At 48.3% G+C, this 18048-nt stretch overlaps 1 pseudogene; it reads right to left on the reverse strand.

Annotated features, from left to right (window-relative positions):
• Window positions 1-16916: 16916 nt before the first annotated feature.
• The window catches only part of LOC114686592, a 40096-nt pseudogene continuing 38964 nt past the window's right edge, over window positions 16917-18048 (reverse strand).

Below are 18048 nucleotides of genomic sequence, written 5' to 3' on the forward strand. Positions count from 1 at the left end.
TTCTGTCCCTCTGTCCTGGGGCAGAGGCCAAGGGGGGGGGGGTTGTTTCTACGAGGGCGAGTCCCAACAAAGCCAGGTGGATGAACTTGAAGGACCTTGTGGCAGAGTGAGGTGGCCTGATGAGTCACCTCGTCTTATGCCAAGTCATCTGAGTGGAGAGGGCAGGGCCAGGACGCAGCATACCTGACGTTTCCCCACCTGAGAGCACGGTTGCTCCAAACCTCTCCTGTGCATCTCCATCTTTACCTCTTAGCGTTTCCAGCTGATGGGAGCAGGGTTCCTCTGTGCCCCCACCCCCCCCCCCCCAGTTCTGCTGTGTCTCTGGAATACCTCCGCCTTCACCAGCCATGCACAACTGTGTCCAGCCTCCTGGTTTACAAAGCCCTTTCACACCCATTCCTATGTGGGATTGCCCAACAAGTTGAGGCGGACAGGTGCAGTATTTTACAGGGCCTTTTGCAAACGAGGAAATCTGGTGGTGCCTTGGTTTGGGGCCCAGGAGAGCAAGGCCTCAGGCGAGATCTGGGGGATGGTCAGAAGTAACAGAAATAGAGGTGGGGTGGTAATGGAGAAAGGAGAAGACCAATAGAAATACAATTTAAAAAATTATTTTGAGCTGAGTGGCGGCGCACACCTTTAATCCTAGTACTTGGGAGGTAGAGGCAGGCGGATCTCTGAGTTCGAGGCCAGTGTGGTCTACAAAGACAGTTCCAGAACAGCAAGAGCTACACAGAAAAACCCTGTCTCAAAAACAAAACAAAACAAAACAAAAATATTTTAAAGTTTGACTTACATGCCTCTCTCTCTCTCTCTCTCTCTCTCTCTCTCTCTCTCTCTCTCTCTCTCTGTCTCTCTCTCTCTCTCTCTCTCTCTCTCTCTCTCTCGTGTGTGTGTGTGTGTGTGTGTGTGTGTGTGTGTGTGTGTGTACCATATGTGTGTGGAGGAACCAAGGAGATCAGAGGAGGATGTTGGAGCCTCTGGAGCTGGAGTTCCAGGCAATTGTGAACTGCTACACATGGTGTTAAAAACAGAACTCAGATCCTCCCCAAGGGCTCTACACTGCTGAGATGCACTTTGAACCAGTCACACTGGGTGAAGCCTGAGCTCCCTCCTACTGGGGAGCCTCTGTGAAGACCCAGCAGGCCATTCCCCTCTGGCTGATTTCTCTGGACAGGAGGACTTCCACTTTCAGGGCTTGAGAACGGCCCCAGGGGAATTGTCCCCTACCATCCTCCACAGTGAAGGATGGGACAGATTTACTCACGGATGCCTCAGACAGGCGTCTTCCTCCTGCTAACTTGTTAGCAATGAGAACTGGCTACGTCGCCCAACAAAAGGAGCCCCCTTAAATGTGGCCAACTTTTATTTGCTTGTTTGTTTTGCAGTTCTGGGAAGAGAAACTCTTTAGAACTGAACTACATTTCCAGCCCACCTGGGCTGCTTTGGGCTATAAAATAGAGAAGTGATTTCTGCCACTTTTGGACAGGATAGGAAAGCCTGACACTTTGTGCTGGGGGAGGTGATCACAGTTTAAGAAATCCAAGCACCCTGAGACCCAGGCTATGAAGAAAGCTAATGCCAACCACGTGGTGAGAGGATTGGCCAAGCTGAGATAACAACTTGAACATCCCAGCCCTAGGTGATGTCACAAGGAACCTAGCCAGCCCTCCTATAAATTGCAGAATTATGAGCAAATAAATGATGGTTGTTGTAGTAAGCCTGTGTTTTAGTTTGTTTTGTGTTGCTATAACAAAATACCTGAGATAGAGTACTTTATAAAGAAAAGAGGTTTATTCACCTCAGTGCTGGGGATCTCAGAGCATAGGAATGACATGGGCTTCTGGTGAGGCCTTCAAGGTGGATAACATCACATGGCAAGAGGAAGAGAGACAGAAACAGAGACAGAGAGACAGAGAGAACCAAGAGAAAATGAGAGTGAGTCGAGAAAGTCGATTTTTATTTTATTTTTTATTTATATTTATTTTTAGTTATTGATTTTTATTTTATTTTTTGAAACAGTCTCTAGCCAAAGCTGGCCTTGAACTCCCTATGTAGCCAAGGGTGACCTTGAGCTACTGATTCTCCTACCTCTACCTCTCTCCCATGTGCTTCCACAGTTCATAGGGTACCTGGATTGAACCCCGGGGCTTTATGCATGTTAGGCAAGGACTCTACCAACTGAGCTACATCTCCAGACCTGAATTTGATTTTAATAACCTGCCCTTGGGATAACCAATCCATGCTCATAAAACAGGCATGAATTCCTTCCAAGAATGGTGCCCCCAAAGGTCTAGTCCCCTTCTCTAGACTCCACCTCTTAAAGGTCCTATCCCCTTCATTACAGTTACACTAGGGATCAAGCCTCCAGCTCGACTTCGACTTCCGTAGACAGACTGACTGTACAGTGGTCTATAGCTTTGGGGGTGGTTTGTTACACAGTAAGAAATAACTGAAACATTTGCTGCCTATCCCAAGCAAATGGCTGTCTGCAGGGCTGTGGAGAAAGTTGTGAGGTAGACAGGTCAAGAGACACCCTGGCACCTCCCACAGTTACAGTGAAATGTAAAGTGGCGAGGCAGGAGGCTGGAGAAATGGCTCAGTGGTTAAGAGCACGGGCTCCTGCAGAGAAACCCCGGGCCCTGTTCCCAGCACCCACATGATGGCTCAGAATCACCTGTAATTCCAGTTCCAGGGCATCTGATTTCCTCTTCGGGCCTTCAAGGGCTCCTTCAAACAGGGGGTGTACATAAACTCAGGAAATACACACACACACACACACACACACACACACACACATCTAAAATATGCAAAGTGGGCCAGCTTTTGGGTATACGTGATCCAAAGAGCACCTTTTACCCTGACTTAAAAACTCTGTTCTTGGACACAGCAAATCTGAGATCAGATGTCACTCATGTCCAATTTCTCATCCTCAGGACCATCTGTTTCCATGTCTCCAGCCCTCTGTGCTATCTGTAAAATGTGTCGGGAGGTCTGGAGTCTATGACTATCCAGATAGGTGATTTGTTGTTGTTATTGTTGTTATTGTTGTTTTTTGTTTTTGTTTTTTCCAGTCAGGGTTTCTCTGTATAGCCAAGACTGTCTTGGAACTCACTCTGTAGACCAGGCTGGCCTCAAACTCACAGAGATCCACCTGCCTCTCCCTCCCAAGTGCTGGGATTAAAGGTGTGTGCCACCACCACCACCACCACCACCACCACCACCACCACCACCACCACCTAGCCAGCCAGGTGATCTGAATAGCCATTTCTACACATGTAAAGATGCCCTACTGTGTTTATGAATTATCTTAGTGTTCTATTGTTGTGAAGAGACACCATGACCACAGCAACTCTTTTTTTTTATTATTATTATTCTGAAGAGGGCACCAGATCTTGTTACAGATGGTTGTAAGCCACCATGTGGTTGCTGGGAATTGAACTCAGGACCTCTGGAAGAGCAGTCAATGCTCTTAACCGCAGAGCCATCTCTTCAGCCCCCGACCACAGCAGCTTTTACAAAGGAAAGTGTTTAATTAGGGCTTACAGTTTCAGAAGTTTAGTCCATTATCGTCATGGCAGGGAGCAGGGTGGCACTCAGGCAGACATGGTGCTGGAGAAGTCGCTGAGAGTTCTGCATCTGGATCTGCAGGAAGTAGGAAAAGAGAGAGAGGTGGGGCCTGGCAGGGGCTTCTGAAACCTCAAAGCCCACCCCCAGTGACGCACTTCCTCCAGCAAGGCCACACCTCCTAATCCTTCTAAGTAGTGCCACTCCCTGGTGACCAAGCATTCAAATCTAAGAGCCCATGGGAGCCGTTCTTATTTAAACCCCACACGGATATGAGGATATTCCAAAGAGATACTTGCCAGTGGCATCTACTGAGACAACAGTCCCCAGGAAATTGGAGTTTCATCAGGAATGTTATGCTGGAGGAAGGAACAAGGCTGGCACCAATCAGACAAAAAAGTTGTTTCAAGGGAAGAGATTTACAACTTGTCAGACCTCGGTGAAGGGAGATCTGAGAAGGGACAATGATGGTGGACAGCACACACACACACACACACACACACACACACACACACACACACACAGGACTTGGGTAGGTGAATGGGGATTCACCAGATGTTTTTCTTTTTCTTCCCAATGAATAAAATCACTCCCCCGCCCCCCACTTTTCACTATTATTTTGTTTAGTTGGTCTAAGGTGGGGGAGAGGCTGTGCCTCAGTTGTTAGGGCTGCCAAGGCCCAGGCTCTGACTCCGACGACTGGACTGTGGTAGCAACTGCATCCAGGCAGGGACTATTGTTTGCGAACACTCTTTCCTTTAATCACTCGCCACGCTGTATGAGGCTGGTCATATTAGCGTCGGTTGAGAACTGAGGCCCGAAGTCACACAGGGAGAGCAGATCTCCGGCTCTCACTCGAGGGCCCTGAACTTGTAGTTCTGCTGCTCCGCAAGCCTGCTGGGGACACAACCCACCTGCTCTAAGAGAAGGGTGCCCAGAGACAGTGTCCTGCCTGCAAATCGCAGCCACACCCCATAGAGTGTGCAAGACCAGTGAAGTGGAACCGACAGCCCAGCCCAGCTCAGCACTGACGACTCAAGATTCGCCAGAGGGCTCAGGAAGATGGCTCAGCCCACAAAGTGATGGCTGTCCAAGCAAGGACCTTACTTCATTTTTTTTTTTTTTTTTTTTTCAAGACAGGGTTTCTCTGTGTAGTTTTGGTTCTTGTCCTGAATCTTGCTCTGTAGACCAAGCTGGCCTCGAACTCACAGAGATGAGCCTGGCTCTGCCTCCTGAGTGCAGAACCTTACTTCTGATCCTCATCACTCATATAAAAATAAGCCTGACTCAGCAATGTGCAGGTGTCCCAGCACTGGACAGGTAGATACAGGTAGATCCCTCTGGCTTGATGGCCAGCTACCTAGATGAACCCATGAGCTCCAGGTTCAGTGAGAGACCCTGTCTCAAAAAATAGGGGGGTTTGGGGACTGGAGAATTGGCTCAGTTGTTAAGGGCACTTCCAGGTCTTCCAGAGGACCCGAGTTCAGTTCCTAGCACTCACATTTAGTGGTTCAGGATTGCCTGTAACTCCAGGTATAGGGGGATCTGACACTCACTTCTGGCCTCTGTGGGCACACACACACACACACACACACACACACACACACACACACACACACACGCACACACGCACGCACGCACACGCACACGCACAATCACATACATACAATCATACTAGGGGTTTTCTGGGCTCTGACTTAGAAAAGTCTTGATTCAGGAGCAATGGGAAAAAGCTCAGAAATACCCAAGTCCCGGGAACACCTGGCTGCAGAGCTCAGATGTTGGGGCTGGTGTGTTTCCCACACCCCTGCCAAGCTGTCCTGCATTTCCCTTCTGCACTGACATCTGTGTTTACATCTCCATTCTCTGGTCTCCTCACCTGTGGCTCTGGGCAGCTGAGCTGCTCTGTCGGGGCTGTTGACATCACATACCAGCAGCGCAGATGACCTGTTTGTTGGGTCTCAGGGAAGTTGCCTAGGACACCTGATGCTGGTGACTGAGGGGGAAGGACAGTGCCTGTGTCTCTAGCCACTCAGTTCTCTGCCCTCAACAGTTCACTCCGTGGAGAAAGACTCTAACCCAGGAGGCTGGGGTCCGCTTACGCTAGCTCACAGGAGCCAAGTGGCTTGCTTTTCAGAACTCTTACAAGCTGGCGATCAAGCTAGCCACTTAAAGAAAAAGGCGAGAGCAGAGCAAAAGAAGATTACACCACAGGGCTGAGAGGCAGCTCAGAGTTTGATGCCAGCACCCCCTTAAAAAGAAAGTCAGGTATGGTAGCTCATCCTTGGAATCCCAGGACGGGAAATAGAGATTCCTGAGATCTTTGGCCAGTTAGTCTGGCCTAGTGGATAAATTCCAGGCCAGTGAGAGACCCTATCTGAAAAAAATAATTAGCTAGCACATGAGGAAAGATAGCTAACTAAGATTGATTTCTGGTTTCCACATACATACACACCCTTGTGCTTACATACTTGTACACATATGTGTCTGTTCACACACGTGCACACATACACACACACATACACATCATAAAAAATACTACCAAGATTGGGCATGGGGAGTCATCTCAGCATTGGGAAGCTGAGATAGAAAGCTATATCACACACACACACACACACACACACACACACACACACACACACACGTGGGTATATGTGTGTGTATTATGTATATGATAAATAAAAGACCATCCTAGGCCATATGTATCAAGATCCTGTCTTAAAAAACATTAGGTTGAATTATGCAACTATGTAATTAAGCTCTCCCAGCTGCCTCTCTTCCATCAGGCTCCAGTAATGCGGTGCCACATGCCTGTGCTCCCTGAGGAGCCCAGGGAGGATGCTGTGCTTGCCATCCAACAGCTTAATCACAAAGGAGTTCATTCTTGAAGCCCTTGGTCCCTATGGCTGTGGTGTGACAGGTCATACCACACACTTTGATGGCCCTAGGCAGACATGGCCTCAGCCCCACCCCAGAATCCTCCAGCCTCTGTCCCATCCGAACCAGGATAGTACCTCCAGCCACAGGAGCTGGCCTTCTGCTGCAAACGCACTTGCCATGCCTATGAATCTGGAGTCTTGTACAAAGCTGTGACCTTTGCAGGTGCAGCTACTTTGATACATCTCAAGACTGAAACCTTAGAGAATTTTCTTGGTCAAAAATCATTGAGGATCCTCAAATAAACCTAGGGTGGTACAGTTCAAGCAGAAGCTGTGGTTCTTTACAAGGGAACTCAGAGAAAAGGTCTCTTTTACTTTCTTTACCAGAGCATGCAAATATGCTGGTGTGTGTGTGTGTGTGTGTGTGTGTGTCTGTCTGTCTGTCTGTCGGTCTGTCTATGTCCATAGTGGGAAGTGCAGGGGGAGAGAGAAGTTGGAATTACAGCCTGTGGTGGTTTGAAAGAAAATTGCCCTCAAAGGTAGTGGCACTGTTAGGAGGTGTGGCCTTGTAGAGTGGGTGTGGCCTTATTGGAGAAAGTGTGTCTGTCACTGTGGAGGTGGGCTTTGAGGTCTCCTAGATGCTCAAGCTACACTGAGTATCTTAGACCACTTCCTGTTGCCTTCTGGTCAAGATGTAGCCAGCACCATGTCTGCCTGCACCCTGCCTTGTTTCTATATGATGACAACGGACTAAACTTCTGAAAATGTAAGTCACCCCAATTAAATGTTTTCCTTTAGAAGAGTTGCCGTGGTCATGGGGTCTCTTCACAGTAGTAGAAACCCTAAGGCACAGATCTTTACATTTTATTTATTTATTTGTGTGTGTGGGAAACAACACACGTGTGCCCCACAGATGAGTGCAGGTCGGAGGACAATGGGCTGACCCAAGTCGTCAGGCTTGGCTGCGAGTGCCCTGACTCACTACGCCGTCCTGACAGCCCACAGAATCATGGATTTTTAATGACTGATTGGAAGTGCTACATTTTAGTTCTGGTTCTCCAAGAAGCAGACGCCATGACGGGGCTACACCGGAAAGAATCAGAAGTGACCCTGGGTATGTCGCTGTTTGATTGCATTGCATCCCAGAACTCTATGTGTCCGTGGGAGCATCCAGAGGGCTGTGCAGACAAAGGCAGGCAAATAGCTACCGTGTCCTTCTTCTGGCACAGAGTGTCCCAAGCCTGTGCTTGGCTCCCTCCCCTTGGTGCCGACAGTCACCGATGGCCTGGACACAAGCCTGGTGGTGGGTTTGAGGGACTTTGACCAGCAGCTGGAGATCTCTGGGGAGTGTTTTAATGCCCATTGAGTTACAGGGGAGCAGAGAGCATGGAAGGGGTTGGGGAGATGGCTCCGTGAAGTGTTTGCCACACACACACACACACACACACACACACACACACACACACACACACACAAGAGAACCTAGCCCACCCAAAGGTCTCGCCCCACAGGGACTACCACAGATTTCTCGTTGTAAAGAACCCTGGCGCACATTGCTGTTTGCACCCAACCCACACCAGTAAGTCTTGAGTTGTCATTGAAATTGCTCAGCTCAAGAGTAGAATGTTGATCTATTGTCGATGGTGACAAGTTGGTCTCAAAGGTCCACTCAGCCATGTGACCCTGAGTTTCCACAGTGGGCGGGGGTGTGGGAGGGGGAGGGGGTATTTTAAGATTGTTTTCGCTCCTTCTTGGCACTCAGTGCCCCAAGCCGGACACTTGGCAAGGAAAAGCCCGTGACTCTGGGGACAGCTGTCGAGTCGCACAGCAAACAAAGGGTACCAGAAAGTTCCTGCTGCCCCCTTCCCACCTGGGCACACGCACATCCCACGGAGGGAGAGTGGCAGGGCTGTGGAACAATGGGAGCCTGTGAGTCATGAGGTAAGGCCGGATGGAGTTTCTCCAGCGAGGCTCCCTCTAGCCGCCGCCGGAGGAGCTGACGCAGGCGGCTGACAACTGGAAGAGCCGCTGGTTCCCCGGCTCGCTCGGTGTGGGCCTGGACTTTCTTTTTTATCTTTATAAGTCAACTTTTATTTTTAGCAAAGTGACAGATATAAACATTTTCAGCAAGTCAATTTATACTACACAATGGGAAATAGCAGCCGCTTTCCTACCTTCCCCAAACGCCGGTCCCAGAGGCCCTTTGCTTTGAGCTTCCGAGGTTTCTTTTTTCTTCCTAGTTCCCCTTGACTTCCAAGCAGCATCTCGCTTCTGTAAAAATTTCCCACGGTCATTTTAAAAATATTTATCTATTTAATGTGCATGTGTGTGTGCCTGAGTGCAGATTTAAACACCACGCGCCTGCAGGTGCCTGTAGAGCCCAGACGGACGTCAGATCCCCTCGAACTGGAGTTTCAGGCAGTTGTGATATGGGAACCTGGGACTTCAGCAAGAGCAGCAAGTGCTCTTAATCACTGAGCCCTCTCTCCAGCCCTTCCTGCAGTGATCTTTTGTTATTTCAATTTAGTTAGTACAGATTCTGTTCTTAGTCAAGACTGGGGATGTAGCTCAGCGACAGAGCACTCACCTGGTGTTGTGAAGCCCTGGGTCCATTCCCCAACATTAAAAGCAGACAACCACTTTCTGATTAGATGCAAGGCCTGCTCCACAAGATTAAATTCATACCTAGTACCATTCCATAGCTGACAGCCTGTGGTAGACAGGTCATAGGCCCTGGGGGAGAACATACTATGGTTATTCTGCTAAATGAATATAATATTAAACCAACTCCTAATGACCCATCATTATAGCCATAGACTAAGGCATCTCTCAGTCCTCATCTGAGAAGTTTGCAGGAGATGGTGATTGACATCGTGACCCACAGCTGGCCAAGGTGCAGAGAACAAGAGACTGCAGAATGGTCAGCCTTAAATGAAACATCTGTGTGTATCTCCTCCCCTAAAGGCAGAGATTGTTGCAGAAGGGGGGGGGAGTGTGCAAGAGGCAGAGGTGGTGGGTGACTGCGAGAAAACTGTCTTCTAGACACAACAGTGCAGATGTTCATAGGAACACACAGCCGTTATGACGGCATGCTCAAAGCCCATGCAAGCCCAAGACAGACACCATCGTGGAGAGAGGAGTTGGTCACCAAATCCCACCCTTAGACAAGGAGCTATTGGCACTTCTTAGTTGGGTCAGTTCTCACCAAGAGTGTAGCCCCTGGTAAGTCGGCCATGCTCCAGGGGAAGGCCACACATATGAGGACATTTGGGTAACACAATCTGACACTGATGTGAGGAAGGAGACACAAGACTGGGTGAGAAGTCACGGGGTGGGTCTGGGAAGAAGTGGTTGAAGGGAAGTACATATGAACAAAGCTTACGAACAAAATTCTTAAAGAACAATGAAAACGTTTAAACAAAAGAAAATTCAGCGAGGGCTGGTGAGATGGCTAAGTAAAGGTTCTTGTTGACGAACCTGATGACCTGAGTTCGGTTCAATCTCCGGGACCCACATGGAGGGAGGAGAAAACTGTCTCCTACAAGCTGCCATCTGATCTACATACACGTACACACTTGTACACATGTGCGCGCATGCACACACACACACACACACACACACACACACACACACACACACACTGGTGTGAATACACACTGGCACACAAGCACACAAAAGAAATTACAGTATAACAAAAAATACAAACAAAATAAAACAGAAACAAACCCACCAAGAAGTAGTCCCATTCTATACTCAACATATACACTCATAACTTCTTCAGCCAATACAGTATGATGTTAATTTATGGTTAGATCATGTGAATATGTGTACTACCAAAAAAAAAAAAACCTAAAAAAAAACCCTGAAGTCACGCTCTCTCTCTTCCTTCTTCCAGGACATTTTCTTCTCCCTGTTTTTTCTGTTTGCTTGGATCTGTACGTTCCTCCTCCTCACTCACCCCCCAGTCCTGCTGTAGTTAGTTGTAAAGCTCTCAAAATGGTTATCTATCAGTCCTCTTCATTTTTTCCACATAAATATCTCTTCTAGCCTCTGTGAGCTTTCTGCTCTCAGCTGGATGGTTACTGTTTGGTACCTAACTGCCCCAGAACATCCCTTCACTATTAACTGGGGATTCCATTAGAGCCTGTTTTTCAGAACTCAATGCTTTTGTTTTTCTTTCTTTCTTCCTAGTTTGATGGAGCACTCCCTGAAACGATTTTCTAGACAATGATGTAGGGGGGTAAAATTAATTTTTAATCACACTGTGTGTGGGTGTGTGTCGGGGGCTGGAGTTGGAGTTACAGGTGGTGTGAGCCACCTGACATGGGTGCTGAGAACTGAAGAAGTCACATGACCTGGAAGAGCAGGAAGTGCTCTTAACTACTTCCTGCTCCATCTCTCTAACCTTAAATTTTGTTTTACTTTTTGTTGTTATTTGTTTTGTTTTTCTCAAGACAGGGTTTCTCTGTGTAGCCCTGGCTGTCCTGGAACTCACTCTGTAGACCAGGCTGGCCTCAAACTCAGAGATCCACCTGCCTCTGCCTCCCAAGTGCTGAGATTAAAGGTGTGCTCCATCACCCCAGCTGATTTATTTTATGTGTGTGTGTGTGTATACACACGTGTGCACACCTGCGTGAGCATGCATGCGTGTGCCGATGTCTGTGCATGCATGACTTGGCATCCCAGAAGGGTGTCTTATCCCCTGTTGCCAGTGATGTAGGTTCTGGAAACTGAACTTGACTTTTCTCAAAGAACAGCACAGGCCCTTAAACCTCCAAGCCACCTCTCCTATTCTCCACCCTAAATCTTTAAGATAGTTTGGCTGGGTTTCTAATTATGCTGGAAACTTTTTTTTTTCCTTTTCTTTCAGAGTTCTGAGATCTGTTCCCTTTGTTTTCCAGCCTCTGATGTGGCTGTGAAGTTCAGAGACATTGTTAGTCCTGGATTTCACATATGCTTGAATTATTTTTCCTCTTTATTTGCTGTGCTGGAATTAGCATGCTTTTCCATTCAGAAGCAAACCCCTGCCACTTCTTTCTGCATTTATTAAGCTCGTCTTTTTCAGTGGGCCACTTAGATGGTTCCTCCAGTTTTAAACTTTGTCTCTCAACCTTCCTGATTAAAATTAAAATTTTCTACCTTATTTTCATTATATTGTTTTTCTTCCTATTTAATTAAAAGAACCATAAATATGCATAAAATTTTTGAAAAAGTTAGCACACTTATTATCCCTTCCCCTTCATCTAGGTCCGTGCTATGTTGTGGCAATATATGAGCCACCTATGTAGCTTACTCTAATGCTTTGATGGAGCTGGGAATTGAATTCAGGGCTTCTGGCATTTGAGGCAAGAGGGCTACCAATCAGCTGTACCCTGGTCCTTAGTTGAAAAAAAAAATTCTAGCAGTCATATCAGAAAGATAAATGGAAATAGATGAAATTAATCTTAAAGGACTGAGGAGATACTCAACTGGTAAAATACTCTTTTTCCAGATAAGTACAAGGACCTGAGTTTGATACTCCAGAACCCACGTAAAAATAAGGACTGGGCATAACAGCGCTCACCTGTTAGTCCCACCCTAGGAAGGTGAGCCCAGGGAATTTTCGGGACTCACCTAATCGTGGAGCACCAGGCATGAGAGACCTTGTTTTGAAATACGGTGGTGATGGGGGGTGTTCCTGAGGAGCAGCACCTAAAGTTATCATCCTCTGGCCTCCACGTGCACCTGCACACACAAGCATGTGCACCTGCACACAAATGCACGAACACCCACCCACACGTGCACACACATGAAAGGAGTTCATTTTAACAATGTTATTTACTTTACAGTATAATTTCTTCTGCATTTTAAAATGAATATTGTGCATGTGTATATGCACACGGTGGGAGCACATGGTGCTCATGGAGGGCAGAGGACAACTCTGTGGCACTGACTCTCTATTTCCACCTTTTGTGGGTCCTGGGAGATCGAACTCAGGCCTTTAGTTTCGCATGGCAGGTGCCTGTATCCTCTGAGGCTTCTTGCCAGTCTTCGGGGGATTTTATACATTTATTTAGGGTATGTTTGTGCACATGCCCCCAATATAATTTCTGTGTGCATTGACTATAAAAATCGTTAGAGAATTCGTTCTAAGCTAAGCTGAAATCCAGTGTGCATTGTACACTCATGGCGTACTTAGACCAAGTGGCAGGTGGCCACTGTGGGGAGAGGTCGGGGGCCCGAGCAACTGTCAATCATGTGCCCAACAGTGCCCTCTGAGTATGCTTTGGCAGAACTATTTGGAAGATTCTCTCCCTCCATGGCCCACTCTCTTTAAGACAGGGTCTCACTGTGTAGCCATGGCTGGCCTAGAACTCACCATGTAAACCAGTCTGGTCTCAAGCTCACAGAGATTTCTGGAATCCACTTAAAGGTAGAAGGAGAGAATCAATTCCTCCAATTTGTCCTTGGACCTCCACCTCTGTGTCCTGGCATGTGCACACATGCACACACACTAATAAATATAATTATTATTTAAAAAATAAAAATAAAAACTACTTCGAGCCAGGCGTGGTGGTGCACGCCTTTAATCCTAGCACTTGGAGCCAGAGGCAGGCAGATCTCCCTGAGTTCAAGGCCAGCCTGGTTTACATCGTGTGTTCCAATACAGCCAGAGCTATGTAGAGAGAGCCATATTTGAAGAACGTCCCCTCTCAAAAAAATGAAAAACAACAACAACAACAAAAAAAACCCAAAACCTACTTCAATTTGCAGATCCCAATATTAAGGACATTCTGTTACATGATCACACCACTATTACACCACCTGTGAAAATTCATAACTAATATCTTTACCAACCTTTTTGTGTTCAGCTTCCTCTAGTTGTGTCCACATTTACTTCAGAAGCTGGTCTGTTTAAAGCAGGATCTTACCTGGTCTCATTTGCTTGGCAGGAGCCTTGGTTTTTATGAAATCTATTATAATCTTCCTATGTCCTTTTCACTGATTGTTTATCACACATAAGGATAACATTTAATACATATAGACTCCTTTATTTTTTTCTTTTATGTGTATGGCTGTTTTGCTTGCATATATGTATGTGGACCGTGTGTGCCTAGTGTCCTCAAAGGCCAGAAGGGGGCACTGGATGCCTTGGAACTGGAGTTATAGGTCATTGTGGGTGCCATGTGGGTGTTGAGAACTGAACCCCGGTCCTTTGCAAGAGCAGCAAGTGCTCTTCACTGCTGAGTCATGTCTCCAGCCCCTAATAAAATATTGTTTCAAAAATCCAGAGAAAGTGTGAGTGAGAGAGAGGGTATGCTCTTGGGTTGGGAATGTAGCTCCGTGGTAGAGGGCTTCCCTGGCTTGTACAAAGCTGTGGCTTCTCTCCCCGGCAGCTCATGAAAACAAAAAGTTAAAAACACGTTTCTCTGAGGTGTTTGTCACAGCTGGGAAACCCTACACACCCTACAATTTCACTCTTGTCTGGTGGGCACCACCTTGCTGTCTCTGAGGAGGTCTCTGTCTCAGCTGCGTCTAAACTTCTTCTTCAGTAACAACCCTGTCTCTGAAGAGGACCGGAAGCTTGGAGAGACGTTGTGGAGGCCCCCCACTCACCCTTTCTCTCCGGGGAAGTGGCACACCAGGAGACCTGGAAGAAGCTGGGGGAGCCTGGCCTGCTGACCCCTCTTTTGAGACTGATTCCTTCAAGGCTGCTGCTTGGCTGCCGAGGGGTGAGCATTCCAGAGCCTCGACTTTGACCCCAATTCTGTTGGTGACCTCTGTTCCCTAGGCTAGCCAGTGCATATTTATCCACTCTCCCAGTGGTCACACAATCTTCAGGATCTGGGTTTGTGATACTGTTCACCGCACCCCCATGCCCTGCCCCATCTGTCCCTTACTTTTTCTTTTGATAGTGTAGGACCTTTTCAATCCACACCAGTGGTTTCCAGGAAGGGTTTCCCCTCAGCCCCTAGAAGATCCTGGCTACCTTGCGGTTAGAGTAGATGCTACTGTCATTCGGTGGGTGGAGGGCCCAGAACAACAGTTCCTTACAAGATAGAATCCCCAGGCCCAAGGGTCAGTAGTGAGCAGTTTGAGAAATGCTGCTCTCCTGTAACCCCTGCTTCACCCACATCCCTCATCCTCAGAAAAAAACAGGAGTGGAGAGGAAGGGCCCAGAGAGAGAAGCTCTGCTGGCAGCAGCCTGGGGTGAGCAGCCCAGACAGTGGGCGGGCTGCAGCCTCCTCCGGGCTGCTGTTGGTTTTGGCCTTTGCAAGATCAGACTATCTGGTGGGAAAGAGTTCCTAAGCCACTTTAGCTGCTGCTGCCAGCTGTTTACCTGACTGGCCTTGGTTCGGGGAAAAGAGCACACAGCCGGCCCAGCACCCACCCTACTTGCCTCTCCTGCTGTGAGGGGGGACACAGGAGTTGCAGAAGGGGAGAACTCCAGCAGAGTGAGTGGGAAGTTGCCTCAGCCCCTGGCCAGGAAGCTTCCGGGAACCCAGCATGGAGTGTGGGAGACACGAAGCCAGTGCCAAGCCTACCTTCCACCAGTGCAACCCTACACTACCAAAGCCTCCACAGGCCCCGCCCACTTCCTGAGGTCAGCAGGGCCAGGGTGGACAGAAGCGGGAGGGAGGCTGGGTCTGATGAAGTTGGTGGAGGAAGCCAGAGCAGCCCAAGGCCAAGGGAGAGACTTTGAAAAGATCCAGTTCCAACTCAGTTCAAACCTTGGGTCACCCCATGTGGCAGAGACCACTTGTTGCTCTCCTGATAGCCAAGATTCCCCCTTTTGTTTCAATGCTGGGGGTGCAACCCCTCAAGCTCCTTTTCTTAGAAAAATTAAAAAAAAAATTAATTTTTAAGTTACGTGTCCCGGACTCTCTTGCAGCTAGGTATGACCACATGAAACCATTTTGACCAATGAGATAGAAATGATAGTGACATGTATACTATATGGATCATGTCTTTAGAAGGTAAAGGTATAAATATGATGGCAGAAGCAGGGGCAACTATCTTGGACCATACAAAACAAAAGCTTTGTGTTGTGGTATCAGTATGAGCTCACTCTTTTTTATTTAATCTAGGACCCTAGACAGTGGGATGGTCCTGCCCATGTTCGGTGGGGGTGGGTGGGTGGGTGGGTGGGGTCTTCCTTTCTCTCTGAGAATGCTTGCATTTCACTAAGATGTGAGGAGATGAAGAACCCAACTGTATATTCCTGCCATCACACAGCCTTCTGACACCGTGCCTTCCCCTCCATGCCAGACTGTATTCCTTCACACTGTGAGTCAGGATGAAAGCCCTCCTCCTTTCTTGTCAGGTATTTGGTCACAGCAAGGAGAAAAGCAATGACTGTATCCAGGAACCAAACTTTCAAGCAGAGTGGTCACAGAAGGCTTCAGATTGCCTTCATCTAGAACATTGTATCTGCAGTCTTTCTGAGCTTGGTCCCTAGCTGGGGCTCCAGAGCCTGGCTTCTTAGTTCAGCGAGACAGTCACTCTGTTCCATCAGCCTCCAAGGACACCATATGAGATCCAGGTCTCATCTGTCCCACCAAGGCCACACACCACAAACTGGAAACTGCTTCCAGTGCACCCCTCCCCTGCACCTTCTTTTTTTCTCCTGGCTAGCTCCCCACCTTGGTATTGGTGGTGGCTAGAGCATCCTTGGGTTAGAGCCATGCTTTAAGTTTGTGCTTTTCCAGGTTAATTAACCTTATTGACTTTAAAATACAAAGTCTCAGTCTGTCTATCCCCCCCTCATATCTATCTATCTATCTATCTATCTATCTATCTATCTATCTATCTATCTATCTATCTATCATGTATCATCTCTATCTCTACCAGTCTCCTATCTGTCTGTCTAATATCTATCTATCTATCTATCTATCTATCTATCTATCTATCTATCTATCTATGATAAGATTATACCAGAAAAGTGAATGTAGGCTTTAGGCTTGTATATAGCAGGGTCCCCCTGGTTGTATAGTTGCGTGTGCTGTGTGTGTGTGTGTGTTGTGTGATCATGGATCCTTGGTGTTAATGTCACTGCAATACCCGTGTGTCTCTGGAGAATCCTCTGGTGTTCCGAGTTCTTGGGTGGGCATCCAGCACTAGAAGGAGAAGGCAGCAGAAACATCAGAAACACCCCTTTCCTTTCTCCCACGTTTCCCTCATTGAATAAGCACCTGGCTGGCCCGAAAGACATGCAGAGTAGCCCTAGGGCTCGCACACCTCCTCCGGTTCCTCCAGGGCTCAGAACTGGCCTGACCTGCACAGGAAGTCTGGCCAAAACATAATCCAGGCATGGGAAAGGCCAAGGCAAGAGGCTCCACGCCAGGCCCTGGCTCCCACTTTCCGCTCCCAGCCAATGGAAAGGCCAGGCCGGGGCTGGGCTACCTATGTCACTGCTACAGTATGACTCTACCACATGACCCCGTATCCGGCTGGTGAGAACAATGCAAGCAGGTCCCCCAAGCAAAGTCGAATCTACACAGTTGTCTTCCTAGGGATATGATGTGGCTTCCTCATCCTCAGCACCTCGTCGTCGTCCTCTTCTTTACCCGGCTCACCTGCAACAGTGGAGAACAGCGACCCAGAAGTCCACACAGCAGGCTGAGCCAAACAGCCAAGCCAGGGCAGCTCTGCAGGCATGCGCTCCATGGGCCCAGGTGCTCCTGCCACTCTGCATGCCTATGGTTACACGTTAGATTCCCTGGACTGCCGGGAAGAGCTGGTACCTTGGATTTGCCCCTTCATCCATTTCTCACTCGATAGGGTGAGTTCCAGGCCACAGCCTCTGATTTTCATGGTTATGAAAGAGCTGGGTGCTCCCGAGACAGGAAGTGACTGGGTTTGTGCAAGTTCAAATGTTTTAGGGTTGGAACCACATTTGGGGGCCCCTCATGCTCATATTCTTAACCCTCCCCTGCACAGAGGTCCAGCCAAAGGCAACAAGCAAGTTTCTGCAGGATACCTAGCTTTCCCTGGCAGGGGATGACAGTGGTCCCTGCTTCTCAGCCTGTGCTCTTCGTGAGGGCTTAGACATCTAGGTGGTCAGCTTCGGTTCTCCTCTGTTACCGGCCCGCCAGCGTTTGCAGCCTCCATGCACGTTCTCTTCAAGCCCTGTTTCCTTAGCAGCCAGGCCAAGAACCAGAGCCTGTGAGTCTGGGAGGAAACTGTAAGGGTGGGGTTCTCACACCATCCCTGTTACCACAGACCAGAGCCTGAACTGGCTCCCGAGGGCTGCTGTTCCCGGGGCCTCAGAGGGTGCACTGGGGTTCAAAGCCCCTGAGTTCAAATAAGGGCTGGAGCCTCACCCTTAGCAATATGAGTTCAAGGCCTTCCCCGACTCTGAGTCACTGCCCAGTCAGGGTCTCCAGAGTTCTTGGAACTGGGAGCCTGTGCCCTTTGGCACTAATTAAGATAGGAGTGGTACTGAAGTTTCTTTCTAGCCAGGCCTGGTGACACACACTTGTGATCCCAGCACTCGGGAGGTCGGGAAAGGAGGATTTGCAGGTTCAAAATAAAAACCCTGTTTCAAAATGGAAAATGAAGGAAAGGGATCTGGGCGTTCAGCTCGGGGTGTGAGATCTGACGTTTCACCCCTAGTACAGGAAAT

Source organism: Peromyscus leucopus, chromosome 9 (genome assembly GCF_004664715.2).
Source record: "Peromyscus leucopus breed LL Stock chromosome 9, UCI_PerLeu_2.1, whole genome shotgun sequence".
In the NCBI taxonomy this organism is placed as follows: domain Eukaryota; kingdom Metazoa; phylum Chordata; class Mammalia; order Rodentia; family Cricetidae; genus Peromyscus; species Peromyscus leucopus.